This window comes from Sus scrofa, chromosome 13 (genome assembly GCF_054392235.1).
Source record: "Sus scrofa isolate SSC_HxYL_T2T_F1_AM1 chromosome 13, Sscrofa_HxYL_maternal_Yorkshire_Landrace_v2.0, whole genome shotgun sequence".
In the NCBI taxonomy this organism is placed as follows: Eukaryota; Metazoa; Chordata; class Mammalia; order Artiodactyla; family Suidae; genus Sus; species Sus scrofa.
In genome coordinates, this window is record NC_139395.1 from 117,459,897 (window position 1) to 117,487,044 (window position 27,148).

The 27,148-nt window shown below is 34.1% G+C and overlaps 1 long non-coding RNA gene across 4 annotated transcripts in view; it reads left to right on the forward strand.

The window, feature by feature from the left end:
* The window catches only part of LOC110256329 (uncharacterized), a 568,755-nt gene that overhangs the window by 76,624 nt on the left and 464,983 nt on the right, over positions 1-27,148 (forward strand). Inside the window, exon 3 of one of the 4 annotated variants that reach the window (XR_014822609.1) lies at positions 15,734-15,786. The exons of 2 other annotated variants lie outside the window; for them this stretch is intronic. This is a non-coding gene — a long non-coding RNA (uncharacterized LOC110256329). Of the gene's footprint in view, positions 1-14,313; positions 14,638-15,733; positions 15,787-27,148 lie in introns of those variants that run through there. One more of the 4 variants, XR_002337744.2, reaches the window with a different exon arrangement.

A 27,148-nucleotide genomic window follows, 5' to 3' on the forward strand; every position in this document is an offset into this window, starting at 1 on the left:
GAGAAGGGAAGGCTAGAGCCAAGCACTCTGCCTCTCACTGTCTGGTTCAATCTTTTTCCTGCCAAGTGGGTGTAAAGGTCGAGCTCCCCACTCTGTTGCTACAAGAGGTAGAGAGACAGTGAAGTTCTAACTAACTCCACTTGGCATCACCTTGTTAAATCTTGTTGCTGACACTACCCAGGCTGACTTATCAGAGCACTGCCTGGTTCAATCTCTAATAAAAATAAAATTTAAAAAAATAAATAAATTTTTGGGAGTTCCTGTTATGGTGCAGTAGAAATGAATCTGATGATGTTGCGGGTTCGATCCCTGACCTCACTCAGTGGGTTAAGGATCCAGTGTTGCCAAGAGCTATAGCATAGTTTGTAGACGCGGCTCAGACCCCACATTGCTATGGCTGTGGTGTAGGCCATCAGCTACAGCTCCGATTCGACCCCTAGCCTGGGAACCTCCATATGCCATGGGTGTGGCCCTAAAAAAGCAAAAAATAAAATTAAAAAAATAATTATAAATAATTGATAAATGTTTTAAAAAGGCGGATGGAAGATCAGCTTCCCCTGGGTCTGGCCAACACTGCCTAGCAGAGAATCACGATTCACCAACTGAGATTGTGGGACAGGGGCTGGGAGTGAGGTAGAAATGAGCAAATTATATGAACCACCACTCAAAGTCATAGGGGGAGGGATATGTCTCCACTAATGTTAAGCTGAGGTAGGATAAAGTATTGCCATAAAGATTTTGTTTTGTTAGGCCACTCACTTTTCTCAGATTTTTATATTTTCACACTTTTCTTCAGTAAATATTAATTTGTCTCTCTAAATTGTCAGTAGAAATATACATTTAATAATTTTATTTTTATTGTTTGTAGCTTAGAATTTGTACTGTTTACTTGTAATGTTAATAACTTTTACAATTTAAATACTTTTTATCAAATCTTCATAATCTTTTCTTTTTGATCTTTGTTATGGTTTATAATATTTGATATTCTTTAACACCTTAATCATACCTATTATATAGTTTTCAGGAAACTATTCCATCAAATTATTAACAAGAGGCAGTTTTAGAAATTTTGTTGCCTACATGTCTTGGCTTATAAATTCTTAGTATGGTTTGGGACTTCAGTTTAAAGTCTAATTTTGAAGGAGAGGCTTTATCCCCCATCCCTGCTCCCTTTTTCTCTGTCCTTTCTATGATGACAATTAGGAAGTTGTTGCTTTGTGCCCACATGGCGAAGTGTGAGATGTTGCAGATCTACTCAGAGAAACAGTCAACTGCTGGACTCAGTTTCTGATTATAAAACTTTGAGCTGATCCCTACACCTCTGTATAGGAACAGAAAAATCTTTTATTTTCCATAGACTGTGGATATTTCATAATTTTCCAGGAGTTTTTCAGAACTTAGTTTTTCTCCAAGAGACAAAGGTGGCAGGGAAAAGTAAAAAGGGTTGTCCTAGCCATGCATAGGTCATTGACTTAAGGCCATTCCCTGGAATGAAACCTCAGTTGATCCTATGGAGAACTCCACAGAGAAACCATCCCTGCTGCAAGTTCCACTTGTGGAGAATGGCGGGTACCTGTCTTCAGCCTGGCTCAATTTCTGGTAAAAGCAGAAAAAAGGTAAATAAATAAATAACAAACTTTTATTTGACACAATTAAATACATTCATGTGCTTTCTTTACAGATTTTATACCTTACATGTGTTAAAAAAGCATCATTTATCAAAGCAAAAACCCACTGAACCATATTAATCAGGAAATATATTTATTTTTTAATAAGAAACCACGATATGTACAAAGTTATAAATTTTAAGATCTTTTAAAATTTTATTATCATATTTTATGTATTCTTAGATACATGTTATTTTATGGAGCAAGGAATTCATTATTTATTGCCCTTACTTTGGTTGTATAAGAAGTAATTATGTAAATGGTTCACATATCTGATAATAATTACTGTCCACAAATATTTGAAAAATGTCATTTTAACACTACATCAAGTTATGTGCTAAGTCAAAGGATTACAAAATATTGCTATAAAAAGAATATATTTTGGCAATGCTGTGTATAATCTAAAGTTGATAGAGTCTAGCTATAGAATTTTATTCAGTTAAAAAATATCCAGTGGTATATGGATTATGAAATTAATTTGGAGTATGAAATTAATTTCTTCATAAGATTTTTTTAAATTGACACATGGTTCTTTTTACATTAGGGATTCTCTCAGCTATTAATTTCAGGGAAACAAATCAATATTGGTTTAAATGAATTTATGATTCTTAAGAAGGTCAGATTTGTAGAGCCCCAGAACTAAATGAAATAATAGAATTTAGCTAAAAGATGGTAATGATGATTACCTTTGTTCTACTTACCTTAGCATGTTATTTTTCATTTTCCTGTTTTTACCCACATGTACACAAGGTGACTGTTCCATTTTCTAATGTCAAAGTCAAGGTCATGGGTTGTAGAAATGGGGGGATATTGCTCTGTAGTTTTTTATTATCTTGTTTGTTCCATTTATTATGGCGCCAAATTTTAATTTTAAAGTCCCCTGATTCTTATTCACCAGAATTCAATCAAATGTCTATACTTGGCTACAAGGGAGGCTGAGGTGACAAATAGCTGACATTTTATCTTCTATTGTAGGAAGCTGGTAGAAGAAAAGTAGATTGGGATTGTTTTCTCTCTGGCAAACCAAAAATTTATGCTTTATGTCCAACCTCTGGTTATATGAGCACACCATTGTGGTAAATATGAAGTGATTATAGACATCTTCAAGAAGAAGCTATAACTTTATACTTCCCTCTGCTGTATATTATCTTGTATTATGCAGTATTTTTATCAAAGACATATAATGGGACTCAAATAGTCTAGAACTGTTACCTTTCAATCCTTTCATCAGTTTCCCAATTCAATATCTCATAACTACTATAAACTCAAGAGTTCTCAAAAACTGGGAATCAGTCTGGTCACTTATTATGGATCTTGATAAGGTGAGAAAAAAGAATGTATACATGTATGTGTAACTGGGTACCACGCTGTACAGTAGAAAATTGACAGAACAATGTAAACCAGCTATAATGGAAAAAAATAAAAATCATAAAAAACCCAAAACAGAATCAGAATAATTTGGGCTTTCCTCTCATTTCCCTTTTTCTCCATGTACACATCTCTTATTGTATATAGGTAACTCCCTCAGTAAATGACATCACAATCTATCCTGTGTTTTATACCAGAAATGTGGGCACCATTTATAAAATCTTCCTTTTCCTTGTGTTGCCTGCATTCAATCAAATATCAAGTTTTATGGATTTATCTTTAAAAAGAATCCTATAAATGAGAAACTCTTAAGTCTAATCTCAGTACTCAGTGGTATGTGGAGGCCCCAGGACTAAAACCATGGAGCAAGAGCTACAGCGAAGGATAAACTTGGTGTCACTAAAAGTGATCCAGAGCATCATTTTCAAAAATTACTTACATGTCACATGAAAAGGTAAATCACTTCTCTATAACTTCTGTAATAGTAGAGGTTATTTACCTCCAAAAAGGAACTGTAAATATTATCAAGAAGAACTTTGTTGCACTAAGGTGATGTACATAAGTCATGATGAAGGTAGACAGGAATAAGGCATCTTTAGGAGTCTATTGTCAGTGCTGTTCAATAATATCTTTGGAAACTAACATCTTCTTGTCTAGGCACTGAATTAGGCTTTGGAGAACTAAACAACTCTGATAAATATTTCTTCCACTAAGATAAAGATATTTGAAATTAGTTTTGACAAGAAAAAAGTGTACTTTTTAAAGGTCAATATTTATGGAAGAAATAGGCTTCAGAAATTGTATAATGTCAGGAGAAACTCAAGATATTTTAGATGGTTGGATTTTACTCAGTTGTTTACTGGGCATGGCACTATGACAACTTATATAAAATTGCATTTTTTAGAAAACTTTGGTGTATATTTGTTTCTCTATAACACAGGTAAGAGGATCTTAGAGCTATCAGTGATACTGGTCATGAAGGTATTGTGAAATCTTTAGACATATCTGAATCTGCTAATTCATATAAACATTGCCTGACTTTCAAGTTTCATATTTGGAAACACTGGACAGACCATTGACTGAACTGTTAGATAACAGATCAATAAATTCCACATGAATATGATCCTGGAAAAAGTTGCACAGTGTGCCCAAAGGATGATGTGAATTCCTTTTAACCTGACTTCCATAGCTAAGAAATACAAACTTATTGAGAGAATCAAATTTTTGTCTGATATAATGGTTCTTCCAACTTATTATTCTCACAATTTTGTGGATAATTTTACAGGCTGATATCTTTTCTACTGAGGAATTATACACACTTCTTTTCAACTTTTAACTATTGGTTTGTGATTTTTAATGTTTTTTGAGGATTGAAAATAATACAAAGTTTTGAAAGAGAACTTATTGAGAAGATATTCAAAGGAATAAAAAATCTTTAAAAAAGACCTTCAAACAGATGGGCAGTGACCATTTTATTATACCTGAAAAATTATATTCCATCAATAATGTAATTTCTAAAACACATTGATAAGAGTTTATCTGTGCTTTACTCAGATCACTAAAATTTAATAAGCCAAATAAAATATAAAACTATTCCTCTGTATATATGTTATTATTATATTTATAATAGGAAATTTAAAAAACTAGAAATATTGACATATGGATATAATGCAGTATAAAGTGTTGAAGATTCATAGATACTTTTAACTGATTATGAAATAAATCATTTGGTATAGGATTTAATATACTAATAATATTTAAATTTTGTAATAGAATTTTTATTTTACCACACAAGTATTATTTAGATGAAGCATTGAATATATAAATCAAATGGAGAGTTATAAAATTGATAAAAAGACAATATTTTATGAAAACATACCCACTGGGGTGCTGGTAATTATTTAAAAACAAGCACTCAGAAAAATAAAACATTTTTGAAAGTACTTTAGACTAACTCCATTAATTCACTATGTATAATTTATTTGTAGATTAGACATACCTAAAATGATAAATAAAACACGTTGTTTATCAAAGTTCAGTAAGGAAAACACAAATAACTCTAGGTATTTCAGGGAGAAATAGTGGAAATAAGTGCTTACAAAATTGTTGCAAGTGCTAGAGAAACAAAAGTCAAGAAAGGATATTAACCTCAAATCAGAAACTTCAGGAGACTACTGATGAACCCTTAGAAATTTATACATCAGAAGCCAGAGAATGGGAATGGAACAAGAAGAATCTGAGGAAGATGTGTTATCCAGGATAATTCTATAACCATTGTCTTCTAAATCTCACTAAATACCTATTAATAGTGGAATCTAAAGCAGAGCTCTACTGAGAATGGATTTCATTCTCAGCTGAATGCGGTTGAGAAGAGTGGTAGGGTTGAGGATATATTCTACATGGCAGTGGGCCCTAACAGGTACAAAGTCACATCATTTTTAATTTCACTAAGATACTGCATAGCTTAAAAATATGCTACAGTATATTATATTTTGCTGAGCTAATTATTTCTTCAATTCTGAATTGCCATATAATAAAACTTTTTATGTTTAGAGTTACGATGTAGACTAACAACTCAAGTGAGTTAAAATAGCATGGAAAAAGTGTATGTTTTCTTAAAGTGTATAGCTTCTTAATACTGTAATTATAAATTCATAATACCATGAACCAGGGGCTTGAATTAGGATCCATGTGTAAGAAAATATAATACATTAAGTTGGGATCTAGAAGCAAAATTGCATCCTTCCGTTTTCAGCTTTACTGGGGTATAATTGACAAATCAAGTTACAGTATATTTAAAGTGTACAACCTGATGATTTGAGATACTACACATTGTGAAATAATTCTCATCATTGAGTCAACTAACATACCTAGCTCCTCAATTTTTACCTTTTTGTGTTTGAGTATAATTAAGTTCTACTCTCTTTGCAAATTTCAGGTATATAATACATTGCTGTCAATGATACTCACTCTGTTACAATCAGACACACAGACCGTATTCATTTTATAACTGAAAGTCTGTACCTTTTAACTAACCTCTCCCTTTTTCCCCAGACCCTAGTTCCTGGCAGCCACCATTCTACTTTCTGCTTCTATGAGTGTGTCTTTTTTTTTTTTTTTTTTGAAAGATTCCGGATACATGAGATACCACACATTTTTTTTCCTTCTCTGTCTGGCTTATATCATTTAGCCTAATACCCTCCAGGTTTGCCCATGTCATAGATGGCAGGATTTTCTTATTTTTAAGGCTAATATTCTGTGTATATATGTACCACATTTTATTAACCCATTCATCTGTTGATGAATACTTCATTTGTTTCCTTGAGTATTGGAGAAATGCTCCAGTGAACATGGGAATACAGCTATGCCTTTGAATATTTAGGATATTTGTTTCTTTTGGATGAATACACAGAATTGGAGTTTCTGCACAGTATTCTGAACAATAGAATGTATGGAAGTTCTACTTTAAATTTATTGATGAATCTCTATAATTTTTCTATGGTAACTGCTAATTTATAGTCCAATCAACAGTGTGCAAGGGGTTCATTTTCTCTACATCTTCCCCAACAAATTACTTTTTCACATTTTGGTAGTAGATATCTTAACAGGTATGAGGTGATATTGCATTGTGGTTTTGATTTGCATTTCCCTGATCATTAACAATGTTGAGCAACTTTTAATATTACCCATTGGCCATTTGTACGTCTTTGAAAAAAAAATATTTAGGCTCTTTGCCAATTTTTAAATTAGATTATTTGTGTTTTTCTATTCAGCATATGAGTTCCTTTTATTTTTTGGGTATTAACCTCTTATGAGATGTGCTTTGCAAATACTTTCTCCCATTCCATAAATTTCTTTTTAGTTTTGTTGATGGTTTTCTTAGCTATACAGAAGCTTTTTAGATTGTTGTTCTCCCACTCATTCATTTTTACTTTTGTGGCCTTTGCTTTTGGTGTCAAATCAAAAAATCATTGCCAAGATCAAAGTCAAGGAGTTTACTTCCTGTATATTCTTCTAGTATATTTTTATGGTTTACAAGACTTATTTTGAGTTGATATTTTTGTATAGTGTAAGTTAGGAGTCCAATTTCATTATTTTACATGTGGATATATAGTTTTTGCAACACCATTTATTGAAAAGAAACAGATCATTGAAGTTAGCTATCTGCAGTCAATTTAAATATGTATTTCTGGCCATCTATCACTTCAAACATAGTAGGCACTAAAATGGACTACTAAATTTTCTGCTCACTAGGATTCTCTTTCACTACTGTCCTTCTTGGTCACCCTAAGAGAGTACGTTGTGCTGCATCTAACCTTTTTCAGATAGCACTGGCGTCTTATGTATACTCATCTGTAAACCACCCTCAAGATTTTCCATACTCGGTCAAAAGAGTACCCCCATAGTACCTGAGTATGAAATGAGAAGAAAGGGTTAAGATTGAAGGAGTCTAGTGACAAGCTCATGCAACTTACTCTTATCTTCCAGAGCAATACATGCTCAATCTCTTATACATAAAATTCCCATTGATATAGGTGATTGATTCAACATCAGATTCATCATGGGCCCCTCAGGCTATGTAGTCACCTTATGTATGCCCTGACTCCTCAGCAGGATGTTCAAAGGAAGAATATTGTTGGTATTGTTGGATTTTATGGGGGTTTATTAATCTAAAGTACTGGCCATGTTTTATCAAAGTGATGGAAATGGTGAATTTTTGTTGATAGTTTATAATATATTATAGACATACAATGACTTTTGAATAAATTTTTTATTGCATGATTCTAGCATATAAGCATTACTTTTATTCATTTTGAAAAGATAAAAATAGTATAATATACTTTTGAGAAACCCATTTATGAGAGCTTAAATTTTAAATAAAAATTACACCCCCTTCAATGTTAGATAACCATAGAATAAGTATTATGCAACATACTCTACTTTTATTAAGTCAGTCTGGAGACCCTCAACTTTCTAAAGTTGCCAATAATTTTAAAACAAATTCAACAGTAAAATTAATGAATGTATAAATATATTTTGTTTTCATTTAATGAACTTGTTATTAACATACTGATTTTTCCATAGAATAAAACTACTCTAGTCTGCAATAATCAGCAATTATTTATACTCTAAATAGCTTTAAAACATGCATATCATGGTCTTTTTTAGTTATCCATTGTGATACAATGAAGAATAATATTACCTAAATAGTTTCACTTGTATCATTACATAGATTGAAATTTTAAATATTTGAAAGAATATATATTCAACTTAACCATGAACTTTTTCACAGATTTTATTTATTTCAAGTAGAAAAAAAATTTAAAGAACAGCCTGATACAAATAGTAAGATTGGAGCCTTTAGCATAATAAATAAATTGGGCATAAAAAGATCACTTAATGAAAATGCAAATATTTAAAAAGTAATGTGATTAACAGGGAGCATTCGGTGCCTCAATACAAAATGACTATGCCTTAAATTCCAAAGTCTTATGGAGTTTACCCCACAGTGGACTACTAGGGCCAGCTTAAGTGTCTAATTTTACTTTACTGGGGGAAGTAGATGCATTATCACTCTAGACTTGATCCCTCAGTTTTGATTCAAGGCTCTATTTTCTATTGAAAGTATAGTTTGTCAACTTCAAGAAGAAGCATTTATGTTGACTCTCTTTTCTTTGTCAGAAATATTTGAATAACATTTTATACCTAGCAGGGGAAATTTTGCTAGGTGTACTATGTGTTGAACTGAACATTGCTTTTAGAAGTGAAAAGGACAGTTGTGCCAACAATTAGGCTATGTGGGCCAAATATTACCAGTAAAGATCAACAACCCAACTTCAGGATCTCAAGATGCGTGAATGAGTAACCAGTACAAGTGGGAAGTATGAATGTATATGCTAAAAGGAATATTTATTTCCCTATTGCTGTAGATTTTGTGTTATAAACATTGTAGACAGTCTAATTTATATCCAGCTCTCACAAATGTTATAATCCTCTAGTCTATATCAGAACTAGTATAGCTCAGAAATATACCTCCTAGCCCCATCCTAATTTCTTAGGTATTTATGATATCATGTTATTTTCTGGAATGAGACCACATAGACTTGTATCTGTAATTGTATGATTGCTACTAGTATAAAGAAGGCTTATAGATAAGTTGCTTCCCAAAAACCCCGAAGAAATAAAATATTTTGAAAATCGTCATGTGTCCTGTACTTTCCAGAGACTAATGTGCACTCTTCCTACTGAGTATTAGCGAAAGAAAGCCTCATCTGTGATACCTGCCACTCTCACTGCAAATGCAAGCAGTTAGATTGCTGTCTTACTAGAACCTGTAATCAGGAAAGCACACAATTATAACTTATTTGAAGCTTCAATGCATTACAGTTGGATGGCTAGGAAATCTACGTTCTTCAAAAATTTAAATTTTATTTTTTAAAGCTCACCTGAGAACAGATCTGCTTCTAATTCTCCAAGATTTTAAAAATATATGATACAGATGTAAATCCTATAAAATTGGATTGTGACGATCATTGTACAACTATTAAATGTAATAAATTCATTGAGTTATAAAAAAGAAAATATATATATGAGATACATATTAGAGTCTACACTCTGGTTTTATAAGCATCATAATTATATTTTTATTCTTAGACCCAGAATCCCTACTCTGAAAAATAACTGAAGGAAATAAATCAGTATAAACATAAAGAACACAAGATATTGAAATAGGGTAGTTCTATAATAACAGAAAACTACACAAAATCTAAATATGTGACACAGGTAAATGCATCTATTATTATGGTATGTTATCTCAGTGATAAAGGCTCAGCAATAAATTATTATGGTGAGAAGTTCCTACTGCCTTCTGAAAATGTTAAAAATGGTTTTTGCAGTTCTAAATGGGCAGTATCAGACTCATCTTTTTCTCCAGATATATTATCTTACAAAGGTATACAGACAACTTTTTTTGTATTATACAGCTGTGCACATGAGTGTACTAGTTTTGAAGGATTCTGTGTAAGTTTTGTCATATCTTTTTTCATAATGGAATATATTATTATTAGTATAAAATATATTTTCACAGTGTTTATTAAAGAAACCAGGTAGACACATTGGTATTATAATTTACCAACTAATTATGATCAAGTTACAGTTGATGGTAAATTACTTAGGTTTCAAGTACTCAGGTTGACTAAAAAGCAGCATGTGTAATATCTCCTTCATAATAAAAAGGCCAGCATTGACCAGGAAACTAAAATTAGTTCTGTGGACTTCAGGCATATTCCTTCTCTCTCCTGCCCCTCAAATTTCTCAAAGGTAAAATAAGTTCCCACTGCCTTCTAGTATTATATAATACGTATATTCGAACATATGTGGTTATATGTGTATGTATGAGTATTTAGGATTTTGATATTTAATCCTTGTTTCACAGACACTTTGCTAGGTATATAAATATATTTATATATTAAACTTCTAAAGAATATTATAAAGTTGCATTTAAAGCATTTCTAGGTTAAGTTTCTTTTGATGTGCTGCAGGTAGTTTCAGAAAGCAAATGTTTCTGTAATGTGGAAGAAGCAGTTTATTCACTAAAATCCAGTTGTCCACCAGCTTCGTACCAGTCACTTTGCTAATCAGGGGACACAAAGATTAGTAAGATAGGATCTCTGTCCTTGAGAAGTTTACTTTGTGGTGAAGGAAGACAAATAAAAAAAGAAGTCCCTTGTCTGTGAAGTGCAGATCCATGAAAGAGGCATAAACAGGGTACTGTGGAAGAGTTTAGGACATGAACTGGGCCTTAAGGGAAATGTAATTTCAAATTAGAACATGGAAAATAAAACACTCGGGAATTAAAAATCACTCAAAATAATTTGTTTTACCCTTCATGATTTTTGGCAAAATATGCACTCCTTTAATCAATGAAAATTTGTGCCACATGAAAACTTTAACATTGTCGAAAGACAATATCAAAGCTTGCTTCGAAGAATATATTTAGCAAGAAAATTAAATGGGAAGTCATTACAACTGAGGAGGCAAGAAAAGAAAGCTACATAGAGCCCTGAATTTTAAAAACATTTTCAAAATAAGATAAAGAGGACTACTGAGAGTTTCTTATTTAATTTCAATGAAACAATGAGCTTTGGGGAGTACAAGGTCATTAACTGTTATTTCACCTCTCCCTAGTTCAGACGATGCACATATAGACATACATAGATGTATACTTAAAAATCATTAAATAAGCTTCAAGAAATACACCAGACAGTTGTCTGCTGTTATGGAGAGAGTGACTGATTCCTAAGTCCAGATAATGGGGTTCTGAGAAGTAAACTCGGGCAGGTTCTGTTTCTATGTTCAAATACCTTCATGTCACAAGGAAGAAATTGACTTGGTGATCTCCAAGGTCCACTTTAATTAAATCCTTTGAGTAGCCCAATTCAATACTTAATGTTTTTAAAATATAGAGAAGAAAAAAGATGGCAGGCAATCATTGCTATTTCAGTTGTCAAATTTTCAAAAAAAAACAGATTAGTATAAATGGAATCAGAAATATTATTATTATTGTCTATTTAAGGCTGAACCCAAGTCATATGGAATTTCCCAGACTAGGGATCCAATCAGAGCTATAGCTGCCAGTGTGCACCACCACATAGCAAAGATAGATCAAAGCCACATCTCTGACCTATACGACAATTAATGGCAATACTGGATCCTCAACCCACTGAGTGAGGCCAGGGATTGAGCCTGCGTCCTCATGGATACTAGTTGGTTTTGTTATCACTGAGCTATGATAGGAACTCCCAAGGAAATGTTATCTTGAGGATGAGAATTGAGATATTTTTATGTAAAGAAGCTTGAAAAACATGCATGCATTATAAAATATCCACATAGTGTTTGGTGTATAATCCATTCATTTGTAATTCTGTTAGGGCCCAGTCATCAGCACTCTTCTTTTAATCTCTTCTAGGTTTATATTTAATCTTTGCTAGAGAGTTTATATTCTTGTAATAGGTTACTCCATACTAATTTAATTATTGGCAAGGTTTAACTTTGTGTTTTCCTAGTTCAAACTTCTAAAAAAGGAATCCTTTTTCTTTGTTGCTAATCAGCAAAATGTTTTAAAAATAAACTTATTTCTGAAGAATGGTTCAACTTTTGTTGCTCTGACTTTTGCTCAGCTTTATGTACTTAGTTTTTATGGTGTGGATGGTTTGGTTGACTCCTAGATTTTTGCAAGGAAGAGTAACCTCAAGACTGATTCTGAGCACAAAAAACATTTTTTATTTTACAGAATTTATAAAAGTGATTCTAATTCTTGCTTACACTTCTAAATAGCTTTCTGATTGCAGCCTCCCAGCATTTCACAATTTAACAAGTATATTGTCTAATTCCGGAGGAGCAGTGGACCACACAAGGGCACATTGTCAATATATACCTCATATATACCTCCAAGCTATTCCTAGGAACCAGAAGGAATGTGTTTGCTATCTTTATTTATTCCAGTCCACTTTCATCAGTCCCTTTAAAAATTAATTTTTCTATAAGCTAGTCAAATTAAAAGTACCTATGTCCTTTGAGAGTGTAGTACAATCCTTTAAAATTCCAAGACTTTGTATGTTTTGGATAACAGTCTTTTATCAAATATGTATTTTATAATTATTTTCTCCCCTTTTGTGGCTTATCTATTCATTCTCTTGACATTGTCTTTTGCAGAGCAATTTTTTTTATTTTAATGAAATCCTGCTTATCAATAATTATTCTCATGGGTCATGCCTTTATTATTGTGTCTAAAAAGGCATCACCATACCAAAGGTCACTTAGATTTTCTCTCAGGTTATCTTCTAGGAGTTTTATAGTTTACATTTTACATTTAGGCCTGTGATCCATTTTGAGTTGATATTTAGTGTACGTTCTGTGTTGAGATTTTTTTTTATTTTTTTGAATATGGATGTCCAGCTCCAGCACCATTTGTTGAAAGACTATCTTTGTTCTATTGCATTTTCTTGTTGCTGTGTCAAATATCAATTAGCTATTTATGAGGGTCTGTTTCTGGGCTCTCTAGTCTGTTCCACTGATCTATTTTACTATTATTTTGCTGACATAACAGTGTCTTGATTACTGTAACTTTATAGTTAGTCTACAAGGTGGGTAGCAATTGTCCTCCAACTTTGTTCTTCAACATATTGGCTCTTCTGGGTTATTTGTATATAAACTTCAGAATCAGTGAAGATATCCATAAAATAACTTGCTGGGATTTTGACTGGAATTGGATTTGAAGGGATGAAGGGAATTGTCTTGGACAGAGGAGCCCTTTCTTTTTAGATGGATTCATCATCTATGAGACATTCACTGATGAATAGGCTATCACCTAAAGCCTTCATCTGGATGCTTAATGAAATGTAGTCAGTTTGTAGAAATTCATCAAGCTGGATATTTAGAATTTTCACATGCTTTATCAATGCATGTTTCAATAAGATTTTGCTTATCCCATTCTTACACTATTGAGTTTAGCTGATTGATTAAACCAAAGTTAATTTTTCCCTCAACAGTTTTCAGATTGTTGAGGGTTTGTAAGGAATAATATATCAGATAGAAAAATTTAAAAAGTTAACTTTTACTTTACTTACCATGTGTAGTGAAATGTTTAGATTTATAGTCATATTTTGACATATTCATATGTAATGAGGTATAAATAAAGAACTTTATATTAAGTTCGAATTTATTCGAATCCAGCTTTGTCAGTCAAAATCATGTGACTTGAGGTAAACTGTCAGAATTATATATTGTCATCATTAAAAAAAAGTAATCTGTACCCTCTGTAGATATATTTGAGATATTATTGAAACAATATAACTAAAAGACTGTATACATGATAGTTACTCAATAAATACCTTTGCTAATTTTTACAATTTTGATTGATTTACTTACAAAAACAATTTTTTAGAGCAGTTTTAGCTTTAGCAAATTGAGGGGAAGATAGAGTTTTTTTGTTGTTTAAAGGATTTAAAGTTGCTAATATTTCTATTAAAATTCTGTTCTTAAATTTTTGTCTCTATGATTTGGATGGAAACATTATCAAATTTGTTAAACCATTAAAATCACCCATTGCATAGTGTAAAAAAGGAAAGTTTTCTCTAATTGTGTAGGCTACTAAGGCACTGTTAATCAGCAGGTTTGCCTAGATATCTCTGCCAGAAGTAGCAGTTGTGGTATAACAACTGTGTCACTTTCTTAACGGCTTTCTTATACAGTAATTCCTGTATTTTCTTGTTGACAGGTTTAGAGCACTTTGTGAAAGCAATAATTGTACTGGGACTACAGCTGGCAGACTTCCATGGTAGAAAAATAGAATGAGGTTGCTACAATACTTTTCAATGTTCAAAGGCAAATGAAGCAGCCTATGTAGTTTCATTAAGAAATTACACTGTCTCTAACACTGGAACTAATTAGAATTGGTTGGAATAGTGATTGTTGTTCAGTAACTTTCCTAATTTAAGTTGGAGAGACATCACGGAAATATTTTTTTGTTTTTTTTTTCGGATTGCCAGTACCAGAGGGAGGGATGCTGTGAACACACCAAATAAAGGAGACATGTAATGAATCATGAGTGTGCATTTAATTCATTGATATTTTTTAATAAAACAAGGCAAATACTTCTAATCCCTTTAGAAAGACCTAAAGGAAAGGTAGACTTGATTTGCATTCTGTTTCTCTATTTCTTACATCTTTCATATTTGTCTTTATTGTTAAATATATATCATGTGCACAGAGGTGCAATAACTTTCTCCACAAATTTGGCTGACCATGTTTTATGATGGAATAACTCCTTATTCTTTAAAAAATTGTTTTCTCACCTTTTCACCAATGACTCATCATTTTCTCATTTGGGGAAATATGATACTTTGTAATTCATTATTTCACTGAAACACCTACTCTCTTAAGACAGGAAAGCTTTGGTTAGATGTACTCAAGTATAAAATGTTTGAAATTATTTTATTTTCTAAGAGTATCAATATAGAGAAAGTTTCTGTACCCTTTTGAATTCGGGTGAAAGTGCAGAAATGATAAATTCGGCACAGCAAAATTGCCTATTTTCATAGGCCAGCCAGAAAATATTATCAATTTCTAAAAAAAATGACATGTCACAAAATATTCAGTTTTAAACTGCAATAGATATCATTTAATAAGACTATACTATAAATGTGTTGACATGTTAGTTACAATTTAATTTAATTTTTTTTCATTCAATGCACATTTATTAGAGCTTTCTCCAAGCCAGTTCCCCAGGTACTGAAGTGAGTAAGATATTCCTCATCTTTGAAGAAAGAGGGAATTCTCCAGCTGATGGGCCAACAGTCTTAACCTCCATCACTCTAACTAGGAAAAACAATGAGATTACTTAGATTTCGCTGACTGTGTAGATGCTAGGCAAGCTGGCACTATTTACTGGGAGTTGGTGCAGTGGAGGCCTTTGTGGCCTTGACTAGAGGCCACCCTTCACCCCACTCCTATGTTTGTGGAGCTCATGCTTGAGGGACCTGTTTGCATAAGGACACCTGGATCTTATGGGAAGAAATAGAAGAGCCAACACCTGACCTCCAGGAATCAGAACTAGTGCTGCATGAGGTATGAGGTAGGTGAGTCCATATGGGCAGAGGCTGAGAGTTTGGAGTGGAAGTTTTTTTTTTCTTTTTTAGGAATCAACATGTATGAAAAGAAATGAGAGGAGGCAGACTGAGCAGCAGGTCTGGTAAGCCTTGGGCAATCTTGTGAGCAAGTCAGGAGAAAGAATTGCCCTTCAAACTATACCAGAAGAGGCCTAGGTTTCTGGACCTTTACCCCTATTCTGCTCATTCACCAGATCCAAACTACCCCAGGAAGGCATGACCTCCCTTGGAGCAGCCCATCCTGATGGGGCTAACACTGAGAATTTAGGGTCATTATTGTAAAATGATAAGGCATTGAGGTATATGAAAATCTTTCAAAGGATTACAATGAAAACTTGGTATTTATATAATTTATTATAAATAATGTACATTAAAATAAGATAAAAATTGAACAATAAGTTTATTATTTATTGAATATTAAAGATTTTACAATATTGAGGCTTTCAAAGAATATAATTTGTGTATGTGGAATGTATCTTTTATATTGTTGCATTTTTATTTTGTCAGTATCATTTCAATTTTAAGATTGTTTGTAACCACCAATGGCATTAGATATTTCTCCAATGTTAAGTTATGAAATATTATTTATACTATTAATATAATGCTTCGACACTTTTAAAACTCCTTCCTATATGTCTCAGTAATCTAGTAACATTAATGTAATTTTCAATCAGAGTTTTTCCAGTTACACATTTGTAGCATAAGAACATAATATAAAAAGGAGTTTCCAATAAACTTAGCTTACTACAGAGAGACTGTATCACTTCTAGGTGATTATGGAAGAACATGAGTTTTTAAATATACTTTGTTTTAAAGATTTATTTATTTATATATTTATTGTCTTTTTTGCTATTTCTTGGGCCGCTCCTGCGGCATATGGAGGTTCCCAGGCTAGGGGTCTAATCAGAGCTGTAGCCGCCAGCCTACGCCAGAGCCACAGCAACGCGGGATCCAAGCCGCGTGTACAACCTACACCACAGCTCATGGCAATGCCGGATCGTTAACCCGCTGAGCAAGGGCAGCACCGAACCCGCAACTTCATGGTTCCTAGTCAGATTCGTTAACCACTGCGCCATGACAGGAACTCCAAGACTTAATGTTTTAAAGACTACTTGGACATCTAGCTTAGATAAAGAATATTAGGCAATTTCAAAAGTATGTTCTTTTTTTCTTACATTAATCTATATACCTCTGAAATAGCTGTATTTTTTATTTTGTATAAAAATATCCAGCTTTCTTGAATACTATTACAGAAATATTCCTAGAAATATATGATGAAATTGAAGAATAAGAAGAGAAAGTTTCTCCAGGATCTCCATCATCACTGACATCTAAGTCATTCAAGGAAGATAGAAAGTATAGATTCTAGGGAAAAATTAGTTTCTGGAAATTAGAAAATACTGTAAATGACTGCATTAGTATAGTCATTAATATTAGTTTGTGTGTCATATTTATAGCTGATACACAAAATTACACACTTAGTCATAGCTCTAGGGCTTATTGTTTACTGCAATAATGACAAAAAGTTATCCCTAATGTACTATTGATTATGATTCATGAGAAGGAATATATATATAGAAATTAATCTATAATATTAATATGAGTTGACATTATCTTAATATTGATTTTACCAACTTGGAATTTATCATAATTTACATAAAAAATTTAGTTGTATTTTTGGTTTGCTAAAAAAATGAACAGTGAGGGAATTTCCATTTCTACTCAAAATGAAGTAGCAGGATCAGTGTTTCCCACTTGTCTAAAACAGAGAAGAAAACAGACAAAATACAGTCATGTCTTTGTATCTTCAGTGTATACATCAGCAGATCCAACCAACCGTGGATCAAAAATATTCCAAAAAAATTTCCAGAAAGCTCCAAAAATTCAGTCAAAACTTGAATTTGCAACATACCAGCAACTATTTACATAACATTTATATTGTATGTATGACTATATACATAACATTTACATTGTAGTAGGAATCGTAGATAATATAAAGATGATTTATATGGGAGTGTATGCATAGGTTATATACAAGTAGTGAACCATTTTATCTAAGAAACTTGGATATCTGAAGATTTTGGTATTTGTGGAAATTCTGGAACCAATCCCTCACAGACACTGAGGGACAACTGTCTATAAAACAATACTATTTAAGTCTCTGGAACCAGAAAATGAAGGACATTGATTTATGAGAGAATAAACAAATAAACAAGATGATCTTTACAATTAACCCAGCTTAGTGCTTTAAGAGAATGCAAAACTTCCAGATTATAGTGTGGGAAAATAGTATTTGTGGCTTTGGTTTAACAAGATATCATAGATATAACATGAACAGAATGGTCAATGAAAGAAAAAAAAATAGTAAATTGCACATCATCAAAATTAAAAACTTCATGTCTTCAAAAGATTAAGAGAATCAAAAGAAAAATCAAAAACTGAAAAATTATAATCATATACTTGATATAAGGTTGTGTTTACTATATGAAGAATTATTTCACTAAAATGGGGAAGGATAGAAAGAAAGCATATGAAAGTAGGCAAAATATATTAATGAGAACCTTTTTTTTTTCTTTTTAGGGCAGCACCTGGGGCACATGGAGGCTCCTAAGCTAGGGGTGCCATGCACCACAGTGCATGGCAATGCCATATTCTTAACCCACTGAGTGAGGACAGGGATCGAACACACATTTTCATGGATACTAGTTGGTTTCATTAACCACTGAGCCACTATAGGAACTCCTAATGAGAACTTTACCATAGAAAATATATGGATGGCAAATAAGCTGATGAGAAGATACTCAATATCACTAAACAAAAGAAACATAAAATCTAAAATTACAAATTTTATATATATATATATATATATATATATATATATATATATATATAAATGACTACTATTAAAATGCTAGACCAACAGTTCCCATTGTGGCTCGGTAGATTAAGGATATGACATCATCTTTGTGAGGATGCAGATTCAACCCCTGGCCTTGCCCAGAGGGTTAAGGATCCAGTGTTGTTGCAGGCTGCAGCTTGGGTCACAGATGAGGCTTGGATCTGGTATTACTATGTCTGGTGTAAGCTGGCAGCTGCAGCTCCAATTCAACTCCTAGCCTGGGAACTTCCATATGCCACAGATGCAACTGTAAAATGAAAAAAAACAAAAAAACAGAAAACAATTGTCAATTTCCTAAAAGGGTGAATATATCAATGATATGATCTTGCCATTCCAGTCATAGGTGTTTTTCTAAGAGAAAAGGAAGTTTACATCTTTACAAATATTTGTGTATGAATGTTCACACAAAGAAATACTACTCAGAAATCAAGAGAAATTAACTATTGATACACAAATCAGAATGGTCAAATATCAAAAAATATTAAGCTAAGTGAAAGAAATTAAACAAGCATACACATTACATTCTTGTTCATAAAAAACTCTAGAAAGTGCAAACTGTAGTGACAAAGAGCAAAGCTGTTGCTTGAGGGAAGTAACTGAGGAGAGACAGGAGGGAATATCACAAAAAGGCATGAGGAAACTTTTGGGGGAGGTAAAAGATTTTCTCAGTATTCTAAATTTGGTGATAAATTTACTGATATATGCATTTGTCAAAACTTATCAAATCATACACTTGAAAAATATGTTTACTGTGTATTAATTATTCTTCAGTAAAGCTGTTAAATGATTAATAAGTCAAGGAGGAGAAGGAGGGGGGACACTTACCTCTACAAGAGGACTAACTACTGATTTCAGTTACTTTTTTTTAATTTTTTTGAATTGTTATTTCCCAAATACATTTTTTTTTCCTAATGTACAGCATGGTGACCCAATTACACATACATGTACACATTCTATTTTCTCACATTATCATGCTCCATCATAAGTGACTAGACATGGTTCCCATAGATCCTACACAGCAGGATCTCATTGCTAATCCATTCCAAAGGTAATAGTTTGCATCTATTAACCCCAAGCTCCCAATCCACCCCACCCCTTCAGTTACTTTAGAAGCACTTACTTATTCTTAGGGTCTTGACAATGTTAAGAAACATCAACCTATCCTTTGATTGCTAGGTAGTTGCTTCTGGTAACTTCATGAAAAGATAAGTGTTTCATCAGGTGATATTTTGTTAATTTACTTATGTCCCCAGGTGTGGGAACATTTCCTCCAGCTCCCTCCACTGGGTGCAGGCCCCTACCCACTCTTCTCTTTTCTTTTTTTGTTCTTTTTTTCCTTTTTCCTACACAATTATATAGAGATAACCTCTTGACCTTTCAGGTTTTTGAGTTTTTCTGGCAGTGTCCAATAGGTGTCCTGTAAGGATTGTTCCATTTGGCGATTTATTCCTGATGTACCTGTGGGCAGAGGTGAACTCCACATTTTCCTGCTCTGCCATTTGTTCACTTACTCCCATATCGGAGTTTTTTAAAATGCTATATTAATTTACATTTTATTCTTAGAATTACATGTGTTTAAAAATGAATATACTATAGAAAAGAGAGATTCTCATTTATGGTGTCTTATCTTAAGTGTAAATCTTTAAGCCATTTTGAGTTTACTGTTGTGCATGGTGTGAGGATGTGTTCTAGTTTCATTGATTTGCATGCAGCTGTCCAGCACCACTTGCTGAAGAAACTATTTCCCATTTTATATTCTTTCCTCATTTGTTGAAGATTAATCGACCACAGGTAATTGGGTTTATTTCTGGGCCCTCTATTCTGTTCCATTGGTCTCTATTGTTTTTGTACCAGTACCACACTATCTTGATTAGCTTTGTAATAATGTCTGATATCTGGGAGAGTCATGCCTCCTGCTTGGTTTTATTTTCTTCAGAATTGTTTTGATAATTCTGGGTCTTTTGTGGCACCATGTAAATTTTTGGATTGTTTATTCTAGTTCTGTGAAAAATGTCATGAGTAATTTGATAGATTGCATTAAACCTGTAGATTTCTTTGGATAGTATGGCAATTATTGCCGGGGTCCAGCCCCAGCAGCCAGGAGACGACTAACAGGAGGAGGGGCTACAAACAGGTGCGGAAAGAATTGGAGCCAACTCCCTCAGCAAGTGCTGCAGATGACCCGTTTATTGAAAGGAGAGCATCAGCTTTTATACATTTTACTCTTGTGCATGATTATACAAAACAACAATATATGCTAATTTATGATTCCAACCTATTCTTTTAGTTTTAAATTTTAATAAAGATTAGATAGAAAATACGTACAAACTGTACTTTATTCTTAGAAAATAAGTAAATAGCAAGCAGAATAATAGGTATCTAATTTTTGCTTTAACAATGATTTGGCATAAGGTGATAGATATTCTTGCCTCAAGCTACCTATTGTGCTCCTCTAGCAGGCATGAACAGCCATTAATGGGGAGTGGGGTATTCACACGTGGCTTGCTTTTGAGGTCAGGCTGACCTCAGACCATTAGCAGGTTGTGGGTACATAAGCTGTCTTAAATAAACCTTATCTATTATAGAAATCTTTATTAATTATAAAATCTATATATCAAAAGAATCTTGCCAATTATAATAATAATTTCCACCTGCTGGGTCCCAACAGGTAGCGTTTATTGTAGAAAAAAATATCTTGCCTTATGGTATCCACAATTGTTGGCCATGGGCAACACACAAACCACGTCCTAATCTGTCTCCATGGGGACGGACCAAAGTCCAACAAAATCCCCAGGCTTACGTGGCAGTTCTGCACAATATTTACTATTACTCCTCCGAAAGGAAACTTCCCATTCTTAGGAAAGTTCTTTATGCATAGTTCAATTGTTTTCAACCTATTTGACAAGGGCTCAGGTTTATAAGTAGGTAATGGCCCATGCTTGGGTGAAGCTCAGGAATTTGAGAAGGTTCCCATATTATTAGCCAAAAATGACTCACAACACACACAAACATCAGACAGGAAAGAAGCGCAAGAATAGAAGAGGAAATCATATTTCAGGAATTTTTACGAAACGATCAGCTGGGGGATTCTTAGAAACTGCTTTGCAGCTTCAGTTTCTTCAGCCTCTGCTGTAGCTTTGCTTACAGTTAGGCCTCATGCAGGATTATTCCTCTTAGCACTTTGTGGCTCCCAGCAAATTATAATGATATTAATTGTACCAATCCAGGAGCATGGAATATCTTTCAATTTCTTTGAAACTTCTTCAATTTCCTAGATTAATGTTTTACAGTTCTCAGAATATGAGTATTTCACCTCCGTGGTCAGGTTTGTTCCTACATATTAAATTTTGGTGCAATTTTAAAAGGTATTGCTTTTTAATATTTTTTTGTAATATTTCATTTTTAGTATAAAGAAATGCAACCAGTTTCTGAATAATAATCTTGTACCCTGCTATTTTGCTGAATTCATTGATCAGTTTAAATAAGTTTTGTGTGGAATCTTTAGGTTTTGCTATATAGAGTATCATGTCCTCTGCACATAGTGACAATTTTACCTTTTCTCTTCCAATTTTGGATCCCTTTTATTTCTTTTGTTTGTCTGATTGCTATGGCTAGGGCCTCCAATACTATGTTGAATAAAAGTGGTGAGAGTGGACACCATTGTCTTGTTCCAGATTTTAGTGGAAAGGCTTTCAGCTTTTCTCCATTGAGCATTGTATTGGCAGTGGGTTTGTCATTTTATTATCTTAAGATATGCTCCCTCCATACTGACTTTAGTAAGAGTTTTTATCGTGAATGGGTATTGGACTTTGTCAGATGCTTTTTCTGAATCTGTTAATATGTTCATGTTGTTTTTTTACTTTTCTTTTGTGAATGTGTTATTGATTGATTTGCATATGTTGACCCATCCTGTGAACTTCAGATGGATCCTGCTTGGTCTAGGTGTATAATCTTTTTATATGTGTTTTTTTTGGGGGGATGGGATTTTGTTAGGTAAATAGTAGTTGAGGATTTTTGTGTCTATACTCATCAAAGATGTTAACCTATTATTTTTTTTGGTAGTATCTTTGTCTGGTTTTAATATTAGGGAGATCGTGATTTCATATAATGTCTTTGGGAGTGTTCCTTCTTCAATCTTCTAGAAAATTTTTGGAAGGATGGGTATAAGTTCTTCTTTGTATGTTTGTTAGAGTTTGTCTGGGAAGCTATCTGGTCCTGAACTTTTGTTCGTATGGAGTGTTTGTATTACATATCTGCTTGTTTTAACCTGCTAGTCATAAAGGCTCAAACACATTTAAAAAAAAAATAAGAGTCTAGAATTTCTTTCTTTACCAAATTTTATGATTTTTGATATCTCTTTTTACATCTTAACAGTGTCCTTTTATTTTTTTTTAATCTTCAGGTTTATCCTTTTGTTGTTCCTTGTGTTTATTGTCACTTTTACAATATATATATTTCTTTAGATCTGTGTACTGACTTATTTAAGTGATTGCTTTCCAATTTTGATTTCCTCCATCCTATTTCTTCTTACTTCTTTACTATTTACAGGAGACCTTTCAGTATTTCTTTTAGAATGGCTTTTGTATTGCTATCTTCTTTTAGTTTTTGTTTGTTGGAGAACATCTTTATTTCTCCTATTTTAAGTGATAATCTTGCTGGTTAAAGTATTCTAGGCTGCAGAATTTTCCCTTTTAAAATTTTGAATATATCTTGCCACTCTATTTTGGCCTGTAGTGTTTCCATAGAGAAATCAGCTGATAGCCTTATGGGGGTTCCATTATAATTCATTGTGTTTCTCTTGCTTCCTTAGAATCCTCTCCTTATCTTTAGCTTTTGCCATTTTTATTATAATATGTCTTGGTGTGGGCCTGTTTGGGTTTAACTTGTTTGAGGCCTTCTGTTCTTCATATCTCAATATCTGTTTCATTTAGATTTGGCAAGTTTTCAGCCATAATTTTTTCAAATATATTTTTTTTCTTTTTTCTTTTTTTTTGTCTTTTTGCCATTTCTAGGGCTGCTCCCGTGGCATATGGAGGTTCCCAGGCTCGGGGTCTAATCAGAGCTGTAGCTGCTGGCCTACACCAGGGCCACAGCAACACAGGATCCGAGCCACGTCTGCAACCTACACCACAACTCACGGCAATGCCAGATCCTTAACCCACTGAGCAAGGCCTAGGATCAAACCTGCAACCTCATGGTTCTTAGTCGGATTCATTAACTGCTGAGCCATGACGGGAACTCCTCAAATATATTTTCAATCTCCTTTACTTTTTCTTCTTCTTCTGGAATCCTTATTATACATAGATTGGTCTGCTTAATATTATCCCATAGATCTGTTATATTGCTTGAATGTTTTTTCATTTCATTTTCTCTCTGCTGTCCTAATTGGGTGATTTCCATTATTCTTTCTTCAAAGTCACTTATTTGTTCCTCTGCATTACTCATGCTGATCTTCAAGGCCTTTAACTTCACTTCCATCTCTGCAATTGAGTTTTCTAATTTTTCTTGGCTCCTTCTTGTATTATTGTACATAATTATCAAGTGAGATTTATCCCAGGGATGCATGGATTCTTCAACATCCACAAATCAATCAGTGTGATACACCACATTAACAAACTGAAGAATAAAAACCATATGATCCTCTCAGTGGATGCAGAAAAAGCCTGTGACAAAATCCAACACCCATTTCTGATAAAAACCCTTCAGAAAATGGGCATAGATGGAACCTACCTCAACATAATAAAGGCCATATTTGGCAAACCCAGAGCTAACATCATTGTCAATGGTGAAAAGCTGAACGAATTCCTGCTGAGATCAGGAACAAGACAAGGATGTCCATTCTTGCCACCACTATTGAACATAGATTTGGAAGTCCTAGCCACAGCAATCAGAGAAGTAAAAGATATAAAGAGAATCCAAATTGGAAAGGAAGAAATGAAACTATCACTATTTGCAGATGACATGATACTATATCTTGAAAGTCCTAAATATGCTAATAGAAAACCGTTAGAGCTCATCAATGAATTTGGCAAAGTTTCAATATACAAAATTAATACAGAGAAATCAACTGCATCTCTATATACTGATAACATCAGAAAGAGAAATTAGGGAAGCAATCCCATTTACCATCACATCACAAAGAATAAAATACCTAGGAATACACCTACCTAAAGAGACAAAAGACCTTACTCTGAAAACTGTAAGTCCTTGATGAAAGAAATCAAAGATGACACAAATAGATAGAAAGATATACCATGCTCTTGGACTGAAAGAATCACTGTCATCAAAATGACTATACTACCCAAGCCAATCTACAGATTCAGTGCATTCCCTATCAAATTACCAAGGACATTTTTCATGGAACTAGAACAAAATAATTTAAGCTTTGTTTGGAAGCACAAAAGACCCAGAATAGACAAAGCCAACCCAAGAAAGAAAAATGGAGCTGGAGGGATCAGGCTTCCTGGATTAAGACTATACTACAAAGCAATAGTCATCAAAACAGTATGGTACTGGTACAAAGATAACCATATAGATCAGTGGAACAGGATAGAAAGCCCAGAATTAAACCCATACATCTATAGTCAACTAATCTATGACAAAGGAGACAAGAATATACAATGGAGCAAAGACAGTCCCTTCAATAAATGGTGCTGGGGAAACTGGACAACCACATGTAAAAGAATGAAATTAGAACACTTCATAACACCATACACAAAAATAAACTCAAAATGGATTAAGGACCTAAATACAAGACCAGATTCTATAAAACTCTTAGAGGAAAACATAAGCCAAACACTCTCCAACATAAACCTCAGCAATATCTTTTCTCAGCTCTACCTCCTAAAGTAATGACAATAAAAACAAAAATAAACAAATGAAACAATTAAATTTAAAGTTCCTTTCTAATGTAATCTGCATTACTGTTGATATCCCCTCTCAATTCCTTCAGTGTTTTTACTACCTCCTTTTGGATTATGGTGTCAGTTACCCTGCAGACTCTTTCATTCTTTGCACCTTCAGGGCAATATTCCTGTTCTTTTAACTGGGAATAGTTCCTTGGGCTTCTTCATTTTGCTTATGTTTGTATTTTTCTGTGAGTTTGGAGAAAATAATCATCTAATAAAGTCTTGGAGAGGTATTTCTATACAGAAGTACTCCAGACTAAGTAAGTAAGCAGTTTGTGAGGGCTTACTAATTTTTTGTTCATTCATTTGTTTTTGGTGTAAAGACAGATTTTGGTTTGGATGCTTGCTGTCTCTTTCCTCACTGCATACTCACTGTGAGCAGGCTATTATCCCCTTGATAGGGAGTGTGCAAGTGTATGGCCTATGTGTGCTTCCAGATAAATAGAGGCAAGGGGCAGGACCTGTAGCCAGTGCCTGTTTGCCAGGCCCTTGTCTATGTCAAGAACCTGTGGGGAGATTGGGGCACAGGCTGCTCCTTGTCGCAGAGTCCTACTAAGTGGCAGTGACCCTCAGGGAAGTGAAGGCAGTTCCCAGAGCCTTTGGCAGAGACACTAGCAGGATGTGTTCATTGCCAGGGGAGTGAGGGCAATGGATGGAGCTTAGTTGCATTGCCCTACCTGGTGATGATCCCTCAGGTGCACGTGATGTCTGTTAGATTCCTAGTGTTGGGGACATGCTCACCTCTGGGGTCAGAGATAGGTGTGGTGCTTTATACCTGCTGACTATAGCCCATGCAAGAGGCCCCCTGCTATCAATGAGCCCATGTGTACATAAAGATATTCCCATGGCAGTGCCGTCTCTCCTCCTCTTGCCCTCCCCAACAATGGCACCTCACATCTCCTGTGGGCCCAGGCCTCCTCCTGCACACTCTAGGCTGTGGTACACCACTCCCACCCCCTCAGGCTGTCTCCATACTTCCATCCCTAGTCCTCTCCCTGAAACTGACCTTCGAAGCTTGAGTCTCAGCACCCAGCCCCCACCTGAGTCTCTCAGTCTGTGGTGTCCTAGACAGTGACACTAGTGGTCTGTGTGGCTCTCTCTCTGCTTTACCCTCCTCTTTTGGGCTTCTGTGCTTTCCTTGAGGCTTTGAGGTCTCCCCTCCATTCCAGCTGATCTCCCTGTCAGGTAGCCTCCCAGGGTGTGAATTCCTTTTCTCTTTCACACCTCCTTCTCACTAGTGCTTGTCTAGTCCTAATTATTTTTTTCTCTGCTCTCTCTCTCTCTTTTTCCTTTTGTTCTACCCAGTTATGTGGAGGGTTTCTTGCCCTCTTTGGAGGTCTAAGATCTTCTGCTAGTGATCATTTAATGTTCTGTGCAAATTTTTCTACATATAGATTTTTTTGATATGTTTGTTGGAGAAGATGAACACCATATCTTACTCCTCCACCATCTTGATCCCATCTTCAATAGCAATCTATATGTCCTTTATTAGATAATTTATTAAATAACAGTCACAAAGTGGATGCTATCCAGTTTCTAAGTATAACGGGTACATTTATGTGTTTGTCTAGCTCTCTACCTCCCTCACTTTGTACCTATATATTTTGTTATGGAATTAACAACTTCATGGGTAATAAT